Source organism: Delphinapterus leucas, chromosome 9 (genome assembly GCF_059928025.1).
Source record: "Delphinapterus leucas isolate spDelLeu-1000000601 "Yukka" chromosome 9, BTC_Dleu_Yukka2, whole genome shotgun sequence".
NCBI lineage: Eukaryota > Metazoa > Chordata > Mammalia > Artiodactyla > Monodontidae > Delphinapterus > Delphinapterus leucas.
The window spans coordinates 28,851,808-28,864,444 of record NC_143137.1 but is presented as its reverse complement, the minus strand read 5'-3'; positions in this window follow the sequence as shown (position 1 = coordinate 28,864,444).

The window sequence follows — 12,637 nt, the reverse complement described above, 5'->3', positions numbered from 1 at the left end:
ACACTCCCCCCACTCTCATGTATTCCATCTTTCTATAAATATATACATACAAGCGAGTACAAGTGCAAATATGTACACAAACATTCATTTTTCCCTCTTAAACAAACATTCATTCTCACAAATGGTTCAATTAAACCTATAAAAGGGGAGAAAAAAATTTTTTTTAACTAGTATATATACTAGTATATATCCTAACTAGTATATATACTAGTTTATATTATATATATCCCAATACACCACCACTTAACAATGAAATTAATTCTTTGATTTGTTATACACAACAATGCTAGTTCCATTAATTCATTCATCCTCTTCCCCAACAAATTATGCAACCTTATACCTGCTGAATAAGAAACAGGTCCAAACTCTGCAATGACGAGCTGCATGCAAAGCGTCTGCATGCAGCGCCCTCTGAGCAAGTGAAGCTAGACAAAGCACAAAGGAAAAAAAAAGAAAAACGTACCACCATATCCTGCGGCTGTTCTGGGTCTGGTCTCTGAGCTTGAATATGCCAAAGAGCTACCTGTGCCTCCAAGAAGTGCCGTGTGGATGAAAGGCTCTTCGTGCTGCAGCCAGGAGTCCGTGCTGTGCCTCTGAGGTGGAGAGCCAACTTCAGGACACTGGTCCACAAGAGACCTCCCAGGTCCACATAATATCAAATGGCGAAAATCTCCCAGAGATCTCCATCTCAACACCAACACCCAGCTTCACTCAACGACCAGCAAGCTACAGTGCTGGACACCCTATGCCAAAAAACTAGCAAGACAGGAACACAACCACACCCATTAGCAGATAGGCTGCCTAAAATAATAATAAGGCCACAGACACCACAAAACACACCACCAGACATGGACCTGCCCACCAGAAAGACAAGATCCAGCCTCATCCACCAGAACACAGGCACTAGTCTCCTCCACCAGGAAGCCTACACAACCCACTGAAACAACTTTATCCACTGGGGACAGACACCAAAAACAACGGGAACTACAAACCTGCAGCCTGCAAAAAGGAGACCCCAAACACAGTAAGATAAGCAAAATGAGAAGACAGAAAAACACACAGCAGGTGAAGGAGCAAGATAAAAACCCACCAGACCTAACAAATGAAGAGGAAATAGGCAGTCTACCTGAAAAAGAATTCAGAATAATGAAAGTAAAGATGATTCAAAATCTTGGAAATAGAATAGAGAATATGCAGGAAACATTTAACAAAGACCTAGAAGAACTAAAGATGAAACAAGCAATGATGAACAACACAATACATGAAATTAAAAAAACTCTAGAAGGAATCAATAGCAGAATAACTGAGGCAGAAGAACGGATAAGTGACCTGGAAGATAAAGTAGTGGAAATAACTACTGCAGAGCAGAATAAAGTAAAAAGAATGAAAAGAACTGAGGACAGTCTCAGAGACCTCTGGGACAACATTTAATGCACCAATATTCGAATTATACGGGTTCCAGAAGAAGAAGAGAAAAACAAAGGGACTGAGAAAATATTTGAAGAGATTATAGTTGAAAACTTCCCTAATATGGGAAAGGAAATAGTTAATCTACTCCAGGAAGCCCATACAGGATAAATCCAAGGAGAAACATGCCAAGACACATATTAATCAAACTGTCAAAAATTAAGTACGAAGAAAACATATTAAAAGCAGAAAGGGAAAAACAACAAGTAACACACAAGGGAACCCCCATAAGGTTAACAGCTGACCTTTCAGCAGAAACTCTGCAAGCCAGAAGGGACCGGCAGGGCATATTTAAAGTGATGAAGGAGAAAAACCTACAACCAGGATTACTCTACCCAGCAAGGATCTTATTCAGATTTGATGGAGAAATTAAAACCTTTACAGACAAGCAAAAGCTGAGAGAGTTCAGCACCACCGAACCAGCTTTACAACAAATGCTAAAGGAACTTCTCTAGGCAAGAAACACAAGAGAAGGAAAAGACCTACGATAACAAACCCAAAACAATTAAGAAAATGGCAATAGGAACATATATATCGATAATTACCTTAAATGTAAATGGATTAAATGCTCCCACCAAAACACACAGACTGGCTAAATGGATACAAAAACAAGACCCATATATATGCTGTCTACAAGAGACCCACTTCTGACCTAGAGACACATACAGACTGAAAGTGAGGGGATGGAAAAAGATATTCCATGCAAATGGAAACCAAAAGAAAGCTGGAGTAGCAATTCTCATATCAGACAAAATAGACTTTAAAATAAAGACTATTAGAAGAGACAAAGAAGGACACTACATAATGATCAAGGGATCAATCCAAGACGAAGATATAACAATTGTTAAATATTTATGCACTCAACATAGGAGCACCTCAATACATAAGGCAAATACTAACAGCCATAAAAGGGGAAATCGACAGTAACACGTTCATAGTAGGAGATTTTAACACCCCACTTTCACCAATGGACAGATCATCCAAAATGAAAATATATAAGAAAACACAAGCTTTAAATGATACATTAAATAACACGGACTTAATTGATATTTATAGGACATTCCATCCAAAAACAACAGAATACACATTTTTCTCAAGGATAGATCATATCTTGGGTCACAAATCAAGCCTTTGTAAATTTAAGCAAATTGAAATTTTATCAAGTATCTTTTCCGACCACAATGCTATGAGACTAGATATCAATTACAGGAAAAGATCTGTAAAAAATACAAACACATGGAGGCTAAACAATGCACTACTTAATAACCAAGAGATCACTGAAGAAATCAAAGAGGAAATCAAAAAATACCTAGAAACAAATGACAATGGAGACACAATGACCCAAAACCTATGGAATGCAACAAAAGCAGTCCTAAGAGGGAAGTTTATAGCAATACAATCCTACCTTAAGAAACAGGAAACATCTCGAATAAACAACTAATCTTGCACCTAAAGCAATTAGAGAAAGAAGAACAAAAAAACCCCAAAGTTAGCAGAAGGAAAGAAATCATAAAGATAAGATCAGAAATAAATGAAAAAGAAATGAAGGAAACAATAGCAAAGATCAATAAAACTGAAAGCTGGTTCTTTGAGAAGATAAACAAAATTGATAAACCATTAGCCAGACTCATCAAGAAAAAAAGGGAGAAGACTCAAATCAATAGAAGTAGAAACGAAAAAGGAGAAGAAACAACTGACACGGCAGAAATACAAAAGATCATGAGAGATTACTACAGGCAACTCTATGCCAATAAAATGGATAACCTGGAAGAAACGGACAAATTCTTAGAATTGCACAGCCTGCCAAGACTGAATCAGGAAGAAATAGAAAATATGAACAGACCAATCACAAGCACTGAAATTGAAACTGTGATTAAAAATCTTCCAACAAACAAAAGCCCAGGACCAGATGGCTTCACAGGAGAATTGTATCAAGCATTTAGAGAAGAGCTAACACCTATCCTTCTCAAACTCTTCCAAAATATAGCAGAGGGAGGATCACTCCCAAACTCATTCTACGAGGCCACCATCACCCTGATACTAAAACCAGACAAGGATGTCACAAAGTAAGAAAACTACAGGCCAATATCACTGATGAACACAGATGCAAAAATCCTCAACAAAATACTAGCAAACAGAATCCAACAGCACATTAAAAGGATCATACACCATGATCAAGTGGGGTTTATTCCAGGAATGCAAGGAATCTTCAATATACGCAAATCAATCAACGTGATACACCATATTAACAAACTGAAGAAGAAAAACCATATGGTCATCTCAATAGATGCAGAGAAAGCTTTCGACAAAATTCAACTCCCATTTACGATAAAAAACCTTCCAGAAAGTAGGCATAGAGGGAACTTTTCTCAACATAATAAAGGCCATATATGACAAACCCACAGCCAACATCGTCCTAAATGGTGAAAAACTGAAAGCATTTCCACAAAGATCAGGAAAAGACAAGATTGCCCACTCTCACCACTCGTATTCAACATAGTTTTGGAAGTTTTAGCCACAGCAATCAGAGACGACAAGGAAATAAAAGGAATCCAAATTGGAAAGGAAGAAGTAAAGCTGTCACTGTTTGCAGATGACATGATACTATACATAGAGAATCCTAAAGATGCTACCAGAAAACTACTAGAGCTAAGCAATAAATTTGGTAAAGCAGCAGGATACAAAATTAATGCACAGAAATCTCTGACATTCCTATACACTAATGATGAAAAAGCTGAAAGTGAAATCAAGAGAACACTCGCATTTACCACTGCAACAAAAAGAATAAAATATCTAGGAATAAACCTACCTAGGGAGACAAAAGACCTGTATGCAGAAAATTATAAGACACTGATGAAAGAAATTAAAAATGATACAAATAGATGGAGAGATATACCATGTTCTTGAATTGGAAGAATCAACATTGCGAAAATGACTCTACTACCCAAAGCAATCTACATATTCAATGCAATCCCTATCAAACTACCACTTGCTTTCTTCACCGAACTAGAACAAAAAATTTCACAATTTGTATGGAAACACAAAAGACCCTGAATAGCCAAAGCAATCTTGAGAACGAAAAATGGAGCTGGAGGAATCAGGCTCCCTGACTTCAGACTATACTACAAAGCTACAGTAATCAAGACAGTATGGTACTGGCACAAAAACAGAAATATAGATCAATGGAACAGGATAGAAAGCCCAGAGATAAACCCATGCACATATGGTCACCTTATCTTTGATAAAGGAGGCAGGAATGTACAGTGGAGAAAGGACAGCCTCTTCAATAAGTGGTGCTGGGAAAACTGGACAAGTACATGTAAAAGTATGGGATTAGATCACTCCTTAATACCATACACAAAAATAAGCTCAAAATGGATTAAAGACCTAAATGTAAGGCCAGAAACTATCAAACTCTTAGAGGAAAACACAGGCAGAACATTCTATGACATAAATCACAGCAAGATCCTTTTTGACCCCCCTCCTAGAGAAATGGAAATAAAAACAAAAATAAACAAATGGGACCTAATGAAACTTCAAAGGTTTTGCACAGCAAAGGAAACCATAAACCAGACGAAAAGACAACCCTCAGAATGGGGGAAAATATTTGCAAATGAAGCAACTGACAAAGGATTAATCTCCAAAATTTACAAGCAGCTCATGCAGCTCAATAACAAAAAAACAAACAACCCAATCCAAAAATGGGAAGAAGACCTAAATAGACATTTCTCCAAAGAAGATATACAGAATGCCAACAAACACATGAAAGAATGCTCAACATCATTAATCATTAGAGAAATGCAAATCAAAACTACAATGAGATATCATCTCACACCCATCAGAATGGCCATCATCAAAAAATCTAGAAACAATAAATGCTGGAGAGGGTGTGGAGAAAAGAGAACACTCTTGCATTGCTGGTGGGAATGTAAATTGATACAGCCACTATGGAGAACAGTATGGAGTTTCCTTAAAAAACTACAAATAGAACTACCATATGACCCAGGAATCCCACTACTGGGCGTATGAGAAAATACCCTGAGAAAATCATAATTCAAAAAGAGTCAGGTACCAAAATGTTCATTGCAGCTCTATTTACAATAGCCAGGAGATGGAAACAACCTAAGTGTCCATCATCGGATGAATGGATAAAGAAGATGTGGCACATATATACAACGGAATATTACTCAGTCATAAAAAGAAACGAAATTGAGCTATTGAGGTGGATGGACCTAGAGTCTGTCATACAGAGTGAAGTAAGTCAGAAAGAGAAAGACAAATACCGTATGCTAACACATATATATGGAATTTAAGAAAAAAAAATGTCAAGAAGAACCTAGGGGTAAGACAGGAATAAAGACACAGACCTACTAGAGAATGGATTTGAGGATATGGGGAGGGTGAAGGGTAAGCTGTGACAAAGTGAGAGAGTGGCATGGGCATACATACACTTCCAAACGTAAGATAGCTAGCTAGTGGGGAGCAGCCGCATAGCAGAGGGAGATCAGCTCGGTGCTTTGTGACCACCTAGAGGGGTGGGATAGGGAGGGTGGGAGGGAGGGAGATGCAAGAGGGAAGAGACATGGGAACATATGTATATGTATAACTGATTCACTTTGTTATAAAGCAGAAACTAACACACCATTGTAAAGCAATTATACTCCAATAGAGATGTTTAAAAAAAAAGAAACAGGTCCATTTCTGAGCCAATAAAACAGAACTCTCAAAGCCTACATTAAAAAATAAATTACCTTTAAATTTATTTTACACCTAGAGAAAAGTTGCAAAAATAGCACAATATTCCCATATATCCTTCAACCATGCCAACATCTTATGTAACTATAACAATGATTGAAACCAAGGAATTATCCTTGATACAGTCTATTAATTAACATTCAGATCGATTTAGATTTCACCAGTTTTCCCATTAATATCTACACATGCAGTTTTTTGTGTGGATACTTTTTGTGCCTCTTCTTCCCCCTTTTTAAACCAGGTGGAAGAAAGCACCATTCAGGCTGTCCATTGCGAAAAGAACAGAAGTTAGTTTATAGGCACGCCTTTACAGGGAACAGTCATTTGGATGAATTTTAAAATGCCTTTCACACTGAGCCAGGACGTACAATGATTTCTTCAGTCCCTAAAGTAAATAAGGTATTGGCCCAAGCATTAAGAGACTTCAATACAAAACTACATTGTACTCCTGGCACATTCCTCTTTGACGCTCAGCTCAAGAACATTTTTGGCTTCATTCATTCTGCCCTAAGGGTGTAATGGCTATACTCTCTCTTAATACTGTCAGAGGTAGCAGCACACAGAGGAGGAAGTCGCCCCCAAATTGGCCTAGTGAAGTTAAGGCAGTTCCAGAAAAGAAATATTCATATCAAGAGCGCTTTTAGTTGTTTTTTTTCAATGGCCATATACCATTTAGACTTTAGGGGAGTGTTTCTGAATTTGCATTTAGGTTTAAATGTAAACAATTCTAAAGAAATTTTTAAAATCCTATTGGATAAACATTCAGGAGACATTAGTTTGGTACAAATTTTTCTATGGAAATATATCCTTATTAGTTTGCCAGGGCTGCCATAACAAAGTACTATAAACTGAGAGGCTTGAACAACAGAAATTTATTATCTCACAGTTCTGAAGTGCAGGAGTTCAAGGCTGTTTCCTTCTGAGGGCCATACCTCCCTCCTAGTTTCTGATAGCCTCAAGCACTCCTTGCTTATAGATGGCATTATAGATGGCATTCTCCCTCTGTCTTCACATGTCTTTCTTTTGTACTTATCTTTTTTCTGTGTCCTTTTTATAAGAACACCAGTCATATTGGATTAGCACCTACCTTAACAACCTCATTTTAACTTGACTACCTCTGTAAAGGCTCTATCTTTAAATAAAGCTACATTCTGAAGTACTGGGGGTTAGGACTCCAATATTTCTCTCCTGGGGGTACAGAATTCAACCCATAACACTCTCATCTGGGGAAGCCCAGCAGCAGATCATTTGCAATTCGTGCAAGCACGGGCACTGGCCAGCAGCACCAAGACAGGATAAACTCAGCTACCAACTGCCACGATCCCAGAGAAAGGGAGGATTGTTCCTGGAGAAAGAACTGAGCCTACCCTTGGGGTTTCTCCGTTTCACTCATGCCCTCAGCATAGCAACACCAAGAATGTACTGATTTTCAGAAACATGGGACAAACCATTGCTCTAATCTTGAAAAATTTTCAAGATCAAATTAATTATTAGTTAAGAAATTAAACACTATGGAAGTGGTTAAATGAAATCCCATATAGTTATTTCCTTACTGAAGAGAATTTTTAAAAATGGAATTGTGTCTTCTGGTTCATCATAGGAAATGCACATGAAATTTTCCTGATGGGTTGAAATCCTGCATACTGTATGCTCACAGCCCCAGTCACCTTTATTGCATAGGCCCATCAAGGATGACATTTTATATTAACTTGAGGGATTCTTGGATTAATATTTGTCTGCCCTACTAGAATGCTATCTCCCTATAGGCAAGGACTGCATTTGTTGCTGTTTTGTTATGTTTTCAGACTCTCAGAAATGACTGCAAGTGTTGGCACATAGTATGGCTTCAGCAAACATTTGTTTAGTATGAATGAATGAATAAATGAATGAATGAATGAATGAGGTAGCATTTGAACAGATTCATTTGTTATTTGGTTGAATGCATTCATCCAATCCTTCATAACTAACAATATTTATTATTCTACAAATATAGCCTCAGAGGTACTAGGGGTTACAATGATTAAAAAGTAACATTTTTTTCTCAAAGAGTTTAGAATTTACAAGTCGAACCAAAATATAAAAAAATCAACTGATACAATATGCAATGATAAAATGCAATGAGCAATGACAGTGGAGTAAAAATGCTACAGGCATAGAGAAGGTTGGGAGAGACTATCATAGTCTGAGAGAGCAGAGAAAGTTCATGCAGGAACCTATGAGGTAGGTCTTGATGAATGAGTAGGATTTCGGGAAATAAAAATGAAAGTAGAGGGAGACTAAGAAGAGAAGCGACCAAAAGTGATGTTTTTATAATAGCAAGTAACTACATATTGGCAGAAAAACAAAACAAAAACAAAAAAGTGGACAATAAAACTAAAAATTAGGCTGGGACCCCCATTTGCTAGTCTGAAGAGTTCTGATAACTTTTATGAAACACTAATCACATAATGTCCTACTGAGAAATCTTTACTGTCTCCCCATCATAAAAATTAACCGAGACACATTCATATTTTATTTTTCTTACACTTTTTGGTTGCTTACTCATTTATGGCCTCTTCCTATGACAACAATATTATAATTTTCTGTACAAAGAACAGAAAGATGATTTCTTTTTTGGTGGTATGATTAATCACAATTAAAGATTATTGATAATTTAGAAAAGTTTCTACTGATTTTACAACTTCCTATTGGTAATGTCACACTAAGATGGATTCTGATATGGTGAAATACATAAAATGTACAACTTTGCCCAGAGACGTAGGTGCTATTGTTTTATGTACAAGAAATCTAATAATTATAATTCATATATTAGCCATCAGGAAAGACAGAAAAATAAGTGGTGCATTTATAATTGTATATGCTGCATTATTGGACATATTCTTGACAAGATAGAACTTGTTTTGACTAGACATTGATGAGGACCAAATCCTTTACTTCTAACTGCACATATCTCATGATTGAATTTCCCCCATGCCAGCCAGCTTCAGGCTCTATACCTTTCAAATCCCCTAATTCTGGCAGCCTGAGAACATGTTCATATCAATATAGGACCTCTGCTTTGTGTCACAAGTCTGGCTGGGACTGCAGAGGAGGCAACTGGTGTATTCTTGGAAACCATTTCTACACCTGAGTAACTAGCAATAAATCAGCTGCACAAGGAAGGGACTATGAACCACTTAACAGACCACACTACATTCACCATAAATATATCTCCAACTCAGTTTCCTCTATCAGTATTACCTTAGTCCTGTGGGCAAGTGATCATTCCAATGCCACTTCACAGAGGAGGGTGGGTGCTGCTGGGGGACTTGTGATGGAAGGGATGTTGAAGTGGAGAGAGATAGTAGTCTTAGCCAATTGCAATTAACATACCTTATTTTTGCAAATTTTATGAAAATATATGACCCACTGAACATATTGCTAGACATATTTTAAGATGGCCCCAATGATCCTTATCTCCTGGAATTTATAATCCTATGTGACCTCCTACCCTTGAGTGTAATTTGGCCTAGAGATTTGCCTCTAACCAACAAAATGTGACAGAGGTAATGGGATTAAGTTATATAAGATAGTCATTTCCAACTTGCTAGCGAACTCTCTCACTTGCTGGCTTTGTAAAGCAAGTTGCCATACTGGGGAGGCCCATATGGCAAGGAGCTGAGGGTGATTTCTGGCCAATAGTCAGTTAGAAACAGAAGCTGGAAGTTATCAGTTCAACCACATTTGAGGAACTGAAAACTGTCAACAACCACATGAGTTTGGTTATCAATCGTTCTCCTGTTGAAACTTTGGATGAGATCCCACCTCTGGCCAACTCCTTGATTGAAGCTTTATGAGAAATCTTGAATCAGAGGACCCAGATAAAGCCATGTCTGGATTCTTGAACCAAAGATGCTATGAGATAAAATGTGTGCTGTCTTAAGCTGCTAAATTGTGAAGTAATTTATTACATATCAACAGAAAATGAATACAGGCCTCTTCAAGGGTCTTGAGATTGGTACAAATAAAGGGCCTCAAAGCTTGATTTATTTGCTTTATGGTAAATCTGCCTTTGAATATGAGCCTGAACCAGAGCTGTAGTCATGGGAATAGCACATTAAAATCTTATATAATCACACTTTATACTTTATCATTTTTTTCAGCATTTTATCTCTGGGCAGGCAGCATGGTTTGGTGTTGGTGATCCCTCAACTGAGTAAAAGATAAGTCATCTGCCAAAGGTAACAGCTAGAGGGGGCTTAATGAGAGAAGTTTCTTCGAACCATTTTGGAGAATTAGGACATCAACAAGAAGTGATAAACATAAATTAGGGGGAGCAGGGCAGACACCCGAAGTTAGAGAGCATACATTTAACAAATCTCATCAGCATGATTTTCTTACTTTCTCCAGCAAAGTTTGGCAGCTTTGGTGTGGAAGCTCAGAAAGAAACAAGTGAGGGTTACTTAACGGTGGAGATTTGTGGTGTGATAATGGGATTCTGGCCCAACTGGATGGCAAGTAAAGTTAGAAAAAGGTGATGTATTGTAATAGGATAATTGGAAGACACATAGGGCCTGTAAGTCACAGTGAAATGCGGAAACAGGTTCAGTGGATATAACAGAAGAAGAGGAAAGGGGAAAGAATGACACAGTCAGAGAAAGACTTTTTGAGTTTGAGAACTTGGAAGTGGTATATTTTTGAAGGAAGATGATGAGTTGGGGTTTGGTCATATAAATATATGGTTGAAATGGAGGCAAAAGAAATTTCATTGAAGTTTAAAGCAAAAATTATGACACCAAGGGTCTCAAAATCAGTAATTGTCATCAATAATCTTTGAAGTTATCAAAGAAAGCTATAGGAGACAAGATATTAAAAAATGACTGTCAACTAGATCCACTGGTATAATCCTGCCTACTTTTGACTTCTGAAAAGATTTTTTTTTGATGTGGCACCTCTAAATTAATATTACCAAAACACATGCTATCATTCTGTTAATAATAAGTACAACATAGTCAATATTTTATCACAACTTTGTTTTTTTTTTTTGGTACGCAGGCCTCTCACTGTTGTGGCCTCTCCCGTTGTGGAGCGCAGGCTCAGCGGCCATGGCTCACGGGCCCAGCCGCTCCGCGGCATGTGGGATCTTCCCGGACCGGGGCACGAACCCGTGTCCCCTGCATCGGCAGGCGGACTCTCAACCACTGCGCCACCAGGGAAGCCCCTATCACAACTTTATATGGAATATACTCTTTAAAAATATCAAATCAATATTTTGTATACCTAAAGGTAATATAAGTCAACTATACTTCAATTTAAAAAAACACTGAGAGGAAATTATCTATATGCTCCACCGCTTTCAATTTAAGAAATACAAATAATATTCTCCCCAAGATGAACAGCATCCACCTCCTTGAGCAGCTCTTTTATGCTGCATCTAATTGATTTCAACCACGTGATTCATTAACAGATGCCACCAACAGGCCATCTAAAATCAGTTATCAGTAGGCATGTAGGGTCACAGTTCCTAACTTAATCTCATCTCTTGATCCTACAGAGAGAAAGGTCAGTTGTTTTGGCCAGTGAGCATCTTTCCAGGTGCTGGAGTAAGGACCTCACCTAGTGTTGGGGAAACCAAGATTCCAAAGTTGAGTGTTGAAAGGAAAATGGAGGTTAATAAGTCATAGGAGCAAGCATGAACTGGTCTCTAAAGATGTAGCTGTAATTTTAAAAGTTAGCCATCTCCTTTGAAAGACTTTTTAAGTATTTGGGTGAATTCCCACACAATGGGTCCTGCTTCCTCATTGTGTCACAACTCAAATTCGAGACTTGCTAGCAGATAAAATGGAGGCACTGGGCCTAGGCTATGTCTATTAGAACCAACAGGAGGATACTGGTCTTGAGAGGAGCTTCCATTTTGGCTCGGGCACGTGGCAACAGATGCATTAAACTTTCAGCCTTGGCAGTGGCAGGAGCCACTTCCCAGAGGGTTCAAGGTGGAGTCCCTGGCACAGAAGTAGCATGGACGGGGTGGCAGCTGCCAAGTTTCCTCCAGTACTCAGCGGGGAGGAAAGCAGCAGCGACGGAAGGTTTGTTCATCAGGCCAATTCTGTCGTGAGGTTTGGGGCTTCATTCCTGAGAATTAGCCTGAAGTCTGGTTCACCAGCCTTCCTAGCAATTTTGAGATTTTTGAGTATGCTTTGAATAAACTGCCTTTTTGCTTAATCAGTCAGAGTCGTCATCTGTTGACGGCAACTAGGAACCCTGACAAACATTTCATGTTAGGGTGGGAATATCACAAGGACCTCCAGATGGCGTTTCTAAGCGAATGCTTTTGCCTGAGGATTGTTTCAGCATTTATTTCTCACTGTGCTGTGAGGAGGGTACAACTACATGTAAATCACTAGGGATGGGGTCCACCACCCTCTGGATTCAGACT